At 36.1% G+C, this 9,462-nt stretch overlaps 1 long non-coding RNA gene across 1 annotated transcript in view; it reads left to right on the forward strand.

Moving 5' to 3' along the window:
- Positions 1 to 47: 47 nt before the first annotated feature.
- The window catches only part of LOC121401467, a 27,868-nt gene continuing 18,453 nt past the window's right edge, over positions 48 to 9,462 (forward strand). Inside the window, exon 1 of the long non-coding RNA XR_005966265.1 lies at positions 48 to 104. This is a non-coding gene — a long non-coding RNA (uncharacterized LOC121401467). The remainder of the gene's footprint in view (positions 105 to 9,462) is intronic.

Here is a 9,462-nt window from a genome sequence, read left to right on the forward strand (position 1 = left end):
GCTTCACTATGCATGCGCCGATACAAGCGATCCTCATTCCAAAGATTATTGAAGAGAAGAAGATGGCTCCCGTGAACTCCGCTGGACAGAATCTGCAATGAGGGGTAAGTAAGGACTTAGGGGCATTTGCCTGTGGGTAGCAGCTAGGCTGGGGGGGGAGGAGGAGGGAGGGGGTCTATGTAGGGTGGGGGGGGTTGGGATTTTTTTTACTTTAGGGTTTAATTCTCATTTAACCCCAGACGTGCCAGTATATTCACTACAGAAAGAGGATAATCAGCATTTTAACCCGCGACTGACAGTATAATCAGTGTAGAAATGGCTAGTGAGCACCCATTTATAGCTAGACTAAGCAGCAAAAGCAGTGCCAACAACTGAGCACTCCCATTAATTCAACCATACCAGTAATTCTTTTTTTAAATTTGATTTGGAGGATTTCTGGTCTAACTTTGTTGTGTACGCAATGTAATGGGATTTATTCTGCTTTCTGTAAATTATAATGGAGGAATGGAGTGGGCTGAAGCTTGAAAAATGGCTTTCCTCTATGGAAGGAACACAACATTCTTCATGCCTGCAGCAGTTTTGGCATCACTAAGCCTGCTGATTGGTTGATTCCTTCCAGTGACGCACTGCAGGTGTCTATATAAGGAAGCTGGAGCTGATTGGCAAATCTTTTGTCCCGGTCTCTACAACAATGCCTGCTGATTGGCTGACTTTCTCTAGCCAGTACTTCCTTGAAATCAGAGGCCCTGTGACAGTGGGAGTTTTTTTCTGCCTTGAGAAAACAGCAGCAGCTTCCTTTCCTTCTCTAATAATGCCTTTTGGTGTTAAAATGATGTTCACGAACGGGACAGTTATAATTCAACAGGGTGGTAGATTAACTGCCGGACCCCTCTCATTCCCCAGGGGTTTATGTCCAGTTCCTGTGGTGCATAGCACGGAACATTGTGTAGTCAGTTTTTAAACGCAGCTGATTAAAATGGATGATTAAAAATGGATTTGCTCTGCTTTTCTGCGGAGCGCATAAGTTAGAAAAAAAAAGCTATTAAAGAAAGCTAAAGATCACCATCTGAGAGACGCGCAATTGCCAGCAGCCGCCTCAGTTACTTTCCTTAGACTGAACTCATGCAGCGCTGAGGGGCTTATGGAAAACAACCTGTGTTTAAACTACACTACATGAATTGGCACAAAGTTGCACTCAAGGCAGCTCACTGAATTCTTTTATTCGCACATTAGTTCACTTGCACTTTTGTCCAGGGACTCTATAATCAGACATAAATTCAAAATAAGAATTCCAAAATGATATTATTTTAAAGAAACAAACATATCTTTTTCCTCCATTATGAAAGTGGATTTGCAAATTACAGGTCCAAGAAATTCAGAAAAATCCAGCCTGAAATCTCACCCTGATCTGAGGATGAATCCATTATATTTTGCACCCCGAGGTACTTTCTACTTCTGTACAGTATATATACATATATAAAATATCTAATATGTTGTTACGCGTCAGATGTATGATGTGACTGAATAATATCTAGATTGAAACATGCAACTTGTCAGCTTACACATAATAAATATAACAATACAGATTATTATTTCGACTGCTGTGAACAACTTTGGGCATGGGTGCTAAACCTTTGAGCTGATACAATAAGACAAATATAAAATCACAGCATTTCCAGACATTGTTAGTTCCCTTTAAAGACACATGGTTAATCAAAAGTTGTTCACATTTACCTAATTGGCTATTAATTATGAATGGTCCCTAACATATAAATGAATGTTTTCCAAGTAAGCATTGGTTAAGCTGCTTAAACTCATTCCCAGTTTTTACACTCCTCTGCTCTACGTGCTCCCTCTCTGTTCTGTATCACACACTTGGTAGATCATTGAGAGAGACCGGAGTTGCAGCTTTTACTTTATATCCAGTGTTAAGTCACTTGCAGACTGAGAGATTAGTGCTATTTAACCACACATTTTTCAAGTAAGCTGAAAACAATACATTCATATGAAATATCCTTTTTATGTATTTTCAGCAATATTAACAGAACTTTTCATTTTTTATTATAATCAAGACATTTCAAAGCATCACAGCGAGGTCTTTTCAACTTCATCTATCATGTACTTTGTATCAGATGATCTCCACGTATCCGGGTTGTTCTACATCTGTGAATGGTGTATCATAAAGTCTTCTACATTTTTCTTATAATATTCCAAAGTATTTTGCAGTACACAGAAAATCCTCTCCGACCAAAGCATAAATGGACAAATGTAGAGGATAAATCCATTGACGTGATCTGTTCAGGTAAGACTCTGAAGTAGTTTATCTTCATTAAATTTAAAATTCATTTGGAAAATAAATATGGTATGTGTTATACATACCGCGGCAATTTGCTGAGAATTCCATTTATATATATATATATAAACACACACACACACACCCAATACAACATACATTCCAGCTGACAAAAAAAGGTTATTTAACGCCTATTTACTAAGAGATTTGCCAATATTTCGAAAAACAAGCAGGCTACTTACCCATGAAAGTTCTTTCTCGCCTCCTTCTTTTCCAAGCAATCTAATTATTGACTTTTCAGTAAATTGACCAAGAGCAGGCGTTGGATACGGCACTACCATCTGGGGAAAGAGAAACAAAATGTAATTCAGGGTGTAAGATTTTGGCACTATAGGTGACCCAAGATAACAATTAGGGGCACATTTCTTAGCTTGAGTGAAGGAATAAAAGAAAAAAAATCTTTGAATTCAAATGTTTTTTTTTTGTCTACTTCATCACATTCAATTGGCACTTCTACTAGACTAACGAATCGAACTATTCAACCTAAAAATCATTCGACTATTCGACCATCGATAGCGGTATAAGTAACTGTTTCTTTCTAGCAATTTTCTGATTTGAAGGAATTTCGTTTGATCGATGGAATTAAAATCTTCAAATCGTTCGATTCAAAGGTTTGTCAATTTTTCCTGGATCGATCGATTAAAGTAATTACCCCTCGATATTCGCCATTAGTAAATGTGCCCGCTTAGTGTACAACGCCTTTATCTAAATTTTGGCTGATGCATTAATTCTCTTTTCTTAGGAAATTCTTTCTGGTGATTACTGCAAGCCATATACAACTGCAATATCATACTCCAGATCTTGGTGCTCATCCTTCATTTAATACATGCACATTGTATAATTTTCATTAGGGGTAAGTGTGCAACCGACTATTGAACCACAGAGGAACATGTAATTACACGCAAGTCAAAGGTGGCAGTTGCACCAGGGTTTCCTGCATTCAATACTGCACTGAAATGGCCTTATAGAGTTGATCGAACCCTACACCCCATATCAGTTTACATACATTACTCAGCTACACCTTTGTAAGCTTTGGGTGGATTCATTATGGGGGGGTGAGTCAAAGAAGGAATAATACATTACCATTATGATGATTCGTTGATAAGGACTTGTTCAATAGACCAAACAAATCCCATTTAGGAAAGAGAGAATCTGTTTGAGAAACAAGTGAGGACAGTTAGGTTGAATTGAAGTTCATCTTCATAGAATGTAAGTTACAATGCTCTAACAGTTTACATAAAGTAGTAATTTGCAATTGTAAAACTACTTGGAATACGACAGAATAATTCCTACAAAAATTAATTCCAAAGCCACATAAGTGGGACAGAGACCAGAGTGCTACGGATACACACACTGGCTCTCCATGTGGATTCCGCTTTTTATAATGTGCATGATCTAACGCCAGAGAATAATGCCGATTGCAGTAGCAAGACATTGCACAATCCGTAGATGCAATCTAAAAAATAAGAAGAGAGATTACTTTAGTTACAACCATGCAACATCCTTTTCAGGCGTTTTGGAAATAATTCATTTCAAGAAGCTGCAACACATCTGAAACTATTGTAATGAAGTAAAAAACAAGTAAGTTAATGTGGTGACCAAGTTAATGCACACACACACTAAAATCTACAAGTCCAATATATTTTGACGCGTGTACATAGACAGAATTTGCGCAAGTACGAGAAGCCGCAAACCGAGGTTTTTCACCTGTGTCATTTTCGAAGGCTGCCCAGTCAACCTGCAGACAGGCTGGACATTAATCTGACAATCATCGACGACATTTCCCTCAGTACATTCGGCGCTATATGCATCATACATGCTCATTAGGTAATGAACATACTAGCTGGCATAACCCAAAACATGCAAGACCAAACACGGCGAAAGCAAAGAAATGATAATGAATTACAATAAGGGACATTTTCTACTTGACTTGATTTCCATTGCCATCACTGATACTCGACTAAACCTACCAAAATTTAATGGACCGCCATTTTTAATCGAGTAAGGCGTAAATTATGATCTTCTACGAAGCCTCATATTTTGACTTTTTTTTGCTGTTTTTAAAGCACCCTAATACGGGTAATCGTATAAGTCGTTATTTTCTGTCCCATTCCATTCATTTAATTTGAAATAAGATCATTCATACCAATGAGCTCATAAGCAAAAACTAATCGAGTAACTATATAATTGAAACAGGAATCTCCTCACATCTAAAGGGAGAATCTGTTGAGAATAATATGAGGTTTCACTGCAATTTCTGGGCGGTGTTATTAACACTTTAAATTTACTCAGTGTATAACCTGTGTTCATACACGGGCTTAGCTAAACTATATGACTGTCCTATCAGATGCCAGACCAAAACATAAAAGATAAAGAATACTCACTTTAAAATCAGACTCAAAAATATCAGAGTAAACTTTAGTTCTCTTCTGATATATTTCAGCCTTCAACATACAAAACCACCTCGATCCTGGCTCTTTCATCACTGCTGCTAGAAGCACAAGAGCCACCACACAAGTACAGGGCATCTGTTTGCCAAATAAAAATAAATATCAGTTATGTGACCAGCATATGAGATAAGAATATACTTTCTCATGTGAAATAAAGCCCCAAGCAGATGTAACAGAGTGAAATGTTGCCACATGTACTTCATTCCTGTGGCGAATTTTTAAGCATAATTTATATAGGGTGTAAGTGAGAGTTTCTCACTTTACCTCAAAAATCTCTTACAAGTAAACTAGAGGAGAAGATGGAACGTCCCCAGACTGTGGCGAGTTCTGATTTTAAAGTTTGAGAAAGTATGACCCTTCATGTTTTGCAAGGTAATAATGATATGATTCTTATACTGGTATTATATAAATAGCACCCCAGCCTTTATAACCTCCATTATATTTCTCACTTACCCGCAAGTGCCATACGCCAGTCGTGTCTATTACGCTGGTAACATACGTTCCAGATAAAGGTCCCCAGCAAAACTGTAAAACAAAAAAAAAGGACAGGGTTAAAAGTAAAGAAGTGGCAGTTAAGTGGAATTATGTTTCTATCAGCTTAGGACTCTCATTATTATATAAACCACAGGAAGAATATAGAAGAAGAGCTATTTAGGGACTTACAGTTGCCATGCTAGAATGCAGATGTACAGAAAAAAATCCTAACAAATCTAGATCAAAAAATGCGGTAACTTACGTTCCAATAGTGTTGGAGAAATGTAAGTAGGTCAGCAATTTTACTCGTTGGTGCACGTATCAAAAAGTTCTCTACCAGCATAGGAGCACAGCTAAAATATGGCTTTTACGGATTCCTGAGACTTCGAACCCAACAACAGTAACAACAAACGTCCAGAATGTACTAAAATCAGAAAGATACAAATTAAAACTCATGCAATGATAGGATACAGAGTGATACAAAATGAATTGCTTGTTAGGTACTGTCTTATATGTTTAGCTTGATTGAAATGCATTGGCTGTCATAAACAGATTATTAACCTTCTCTGAAACTAAAGTACATCGCAATGCACGAACATGACCATTTACGGCGACAATTCCTGATATTACTCTAGTCCGGTGAAGGTGTACTCCGAAATAAAATAATTATCGGGGCCATGGTTGCACAGCTTGCCATACAAACACTATTATAGAGGGAGGAAAGAAGACTGTGAGATGCCAATTGGCAATAACAACGATATACATGAAATCATAGATTCATTAGGTATCCGCAGTTTATAGTAATAAGTTATAAGACAGATAGGATGATTATAGAGTATCTTAAAACAACAGATATAATGAGAAATTAAAGGCATAGAGATAATGGCTAAACAAAGGAATTTTAGAAGAAATGATGCAAATAAGCAATATCTTACTTAGAGTTATAACTGGACGAATAAAAGTCCGTTATTTCGGAAATTCCTTCTTCTTATGTAGGGACGCGACGCAAAAAACAATATGTGAGAAAGAAAGAGAAAGAAATTAGGATTTTGGTTGGTTCAAATGCAGACTTATACTCTGAATACTACGGACGTCTTGGATTCTAAAGTAAATAAGTCCAAACCTTACATTTAATAAAATGAGTTGTCCATTCACTACTCCACTGCCATAAGGAAAGCAAGTGCAAATAATAAGAAAGAACTCGGAGCAACATTTGGCCGAGTTTAGGAGAATCCGTTCATGCAAGCTTTTCAATCCGTTTTTCAATATCCTCTTTTTCAAAAAAAATACTGATCTTTCATGTTTTTTTATGACGGCTTTGACTGATAAAATAAGCGCGAATCTAAAGATTTTGTCATATATATAGTTGTAAATTGTTGAATTATTTGCCCCAAATGATTTTCTGAAATACAAGAGAAAAAGATATCAGTGGGTTATGAAAAAAAAAACCCCATAAAAGGCAAATATTCACTTTCCATTTTGTACTAATTATCTGCTGCTACTGTATATTAGCTACTGTAGAACTTGATCTCAAACATCTGTATCGTCCAATACAGGCTCACGTGGACTCTCTTTTCCAACGTATTCCTAACTTAAGCTATCCAAGTTAATAATACAGGTACTTTCTGTTCCACAACGCAATAAATAATCATCATAAGATTTGTGTACAGTAAGAATGTGAAATTTATTGTCCAGCAACAACAAAAAATGGTGAGGCTCCTGAATCGTTTCTCTCTCTGTAAATAGAGCCATATTCACTATATACTTTACTCTTCTGCTTTGTTTAGGGCCAAGTTGAAAGTAATAGTTTATTTCTTTTTTTTCTAGCCAAGGGTTTGATACCTTACAGACAAACAAAATACAGGTTCTAACCCAGCTTCTATTTGGCTGCCAGACAATGTGGATAACTAGAGATATCACATTGCCAAATAATAAAAAGCCACACAGACTATATACTATACTATTACATAACTGTCACAAAGTGTGTAAAAATGAATACAAGAAGAAGCCACTATTAGTATTTTTGCTGCTTTAATTGAAAGATGCCGCTAAACCTATAACCAACCTCTCACTGGTAAGGAAACCCAGAGGGTGGTATATTGTAAACGCATATGACCAGCATAGAAATCCGCCGCCCAAAAATAAAATCTTCACATTTTTAATTCGACAGTACAAATACACTCAAGCTAAAACAACCTTCTTTAAAAATAAATAGAGTTCCCCAAATCAAACCAGCTGAAATAGTTGTTTGTTATGGGGAACTGTTGTGATTGTTGATAAGTCCTCTGTGTAGGACGAAACATCTGATTACACCAATTAAAAGTTTTTACAACAGAAGTCCCATGAGTACTCCTGTGCTCTTTTTGCTGACATTACTTTTTGTGGCAGAATCCCCCCCTGGGGCTTTTTTTGCCTTTCTTTAGGAGTGAGTGTGCTGCTCTTCAGAATATATATATATATATATATAGTTATATATATAATATATATATATAATATATTATATATATATATATATATATTTTTTCATTGGTAAGATCAGCCGACACGCAAAGACCAGTCTTCCATTGATATATATGGGTGCAGGGTCAAATTTTAATGCATATACAGTTTTTTGAATAAGCGCACCTCCAATTTCTTTGTTTCTCAATCATGTATCTTTATAGTACGTCAACCCATCAATCGACGTTTCGGTAGTCCACATTAGGGCCTTTTCAAGGAAACGTCGATTGAGGTACCTAATAAATGAATTTTGTTTGATTAAACAGATTGGGAGTGCGGGTCGTTTTCAACAAAACTATATATAGTATAATATATATATATATATATATATATATTAATATTATATATATTATATATTATATATTATATTAACTTAACAAATGTATATTAGCCTTAACGCTTTGAATAAAATAATTTTTGGATCACTTGTGTACCTATGATGACAGTTTAATCTGTCCCAAGGATATAATTTCGTTTATATTGTACCCTTTCTCACAAGCGCTACTTAAGCAAGATATAGTTCCGGACTATCAATCATTATTTGCACCATAATTTTTTTATTTTTTTCTTATTTTTTATTTTCGCCATTCATGAAGCAAAAACCGCTGTTGGGTTTATTTTATGTTTAATGATCTCTAATAGACTTAAGGCGGAGGAGCACCCAAATTTACGGAAAGATCCGTATAATCTGGAAAACCAGGTCCTGAGCATTCTGGATAACAGGTCCCAGTACTGATATGCTTAAATCATTTCATACATCCAACAGGGCATAAGCCTATATGTACTATATCTAAACATCTCTATACTATAGCTAAACCGTTTTAATTTCTGCTTATAAAAAGATAATTCTTATAAAATATTATATAACGTATACATGTGTAATAAAATGGTTATTTGATCTAAGATTTCAGTATTATGGTAAAAGGAGCAGTTACTTACAGAATAAACATGGTTGTTATGTGTTTTGTTGAGAATATTAAATAACAATGAGTCCTCATCCAACAGGCTAAGAGCAAAGCTTCGTAGTTTGGTGATTTGTCACAAATTTGCCTGCTGTTTTATTGTGATGATGTCACACAGGCATTGTGCATGAATGTCATGTATAGATTGCTATTTGTTGTGATAGCTGTCACTCTGGTTGCCTATAGACCATACCTGCTTAATCGGGGTTACTACAGGTCAATAACTGTATAGAACTGTAGTAGAAAATAGAAAGCCAACTATACAGGGATCTGCTTCAACACTGGATTAAACAAACATGGATTCAGCGAATGTAAATAAAAAATGTTCTCATCAGCATTCAATGAATGTATGCGATTTACAGCCCAGCTGCCACATTTCACTGTTTTCTTGACAACTGGACGACCCAATTTCAGTAGAAAGATGTCTTACTAACAATACTCAAATAGAGTTTCAGTTATTGAATTGGCTCTTGAAAGAATTTCTACAAAGCCAACAGCGTGATTATATACATCCTTTTGACAGTTTGGAAATCCCAACTGGCATTCGCGTGTCTGTGTATTGCAAATGTGGGCAATGGATTGTAAGCTGCAACTGGTGGCAGTGAGATGATGAATGATGTTATAATAAGTGATAGGATGCTGCAGAAATACCAGCACCATTGAATAATTAATAATGACAATATGACTTGCTATGAAGCTGGGCTTTTTCACTGTTCTGAAGAAA

Source organism: Xenopus laevis, chromosome 3L, assembly GCF_017654675.1.
Source record: "Xenopus laevis strain J_2021 chromosome 3L, Xenopus_laevis_v10.1, whole genome shotgun sequence".
Taxonomy (NCBI): domain Eukaryota; kingdom Metazoa; phylum Chordata; class Amphibia; order Anura; family Pipidae; genus Xenopus; species Xenopus laevis.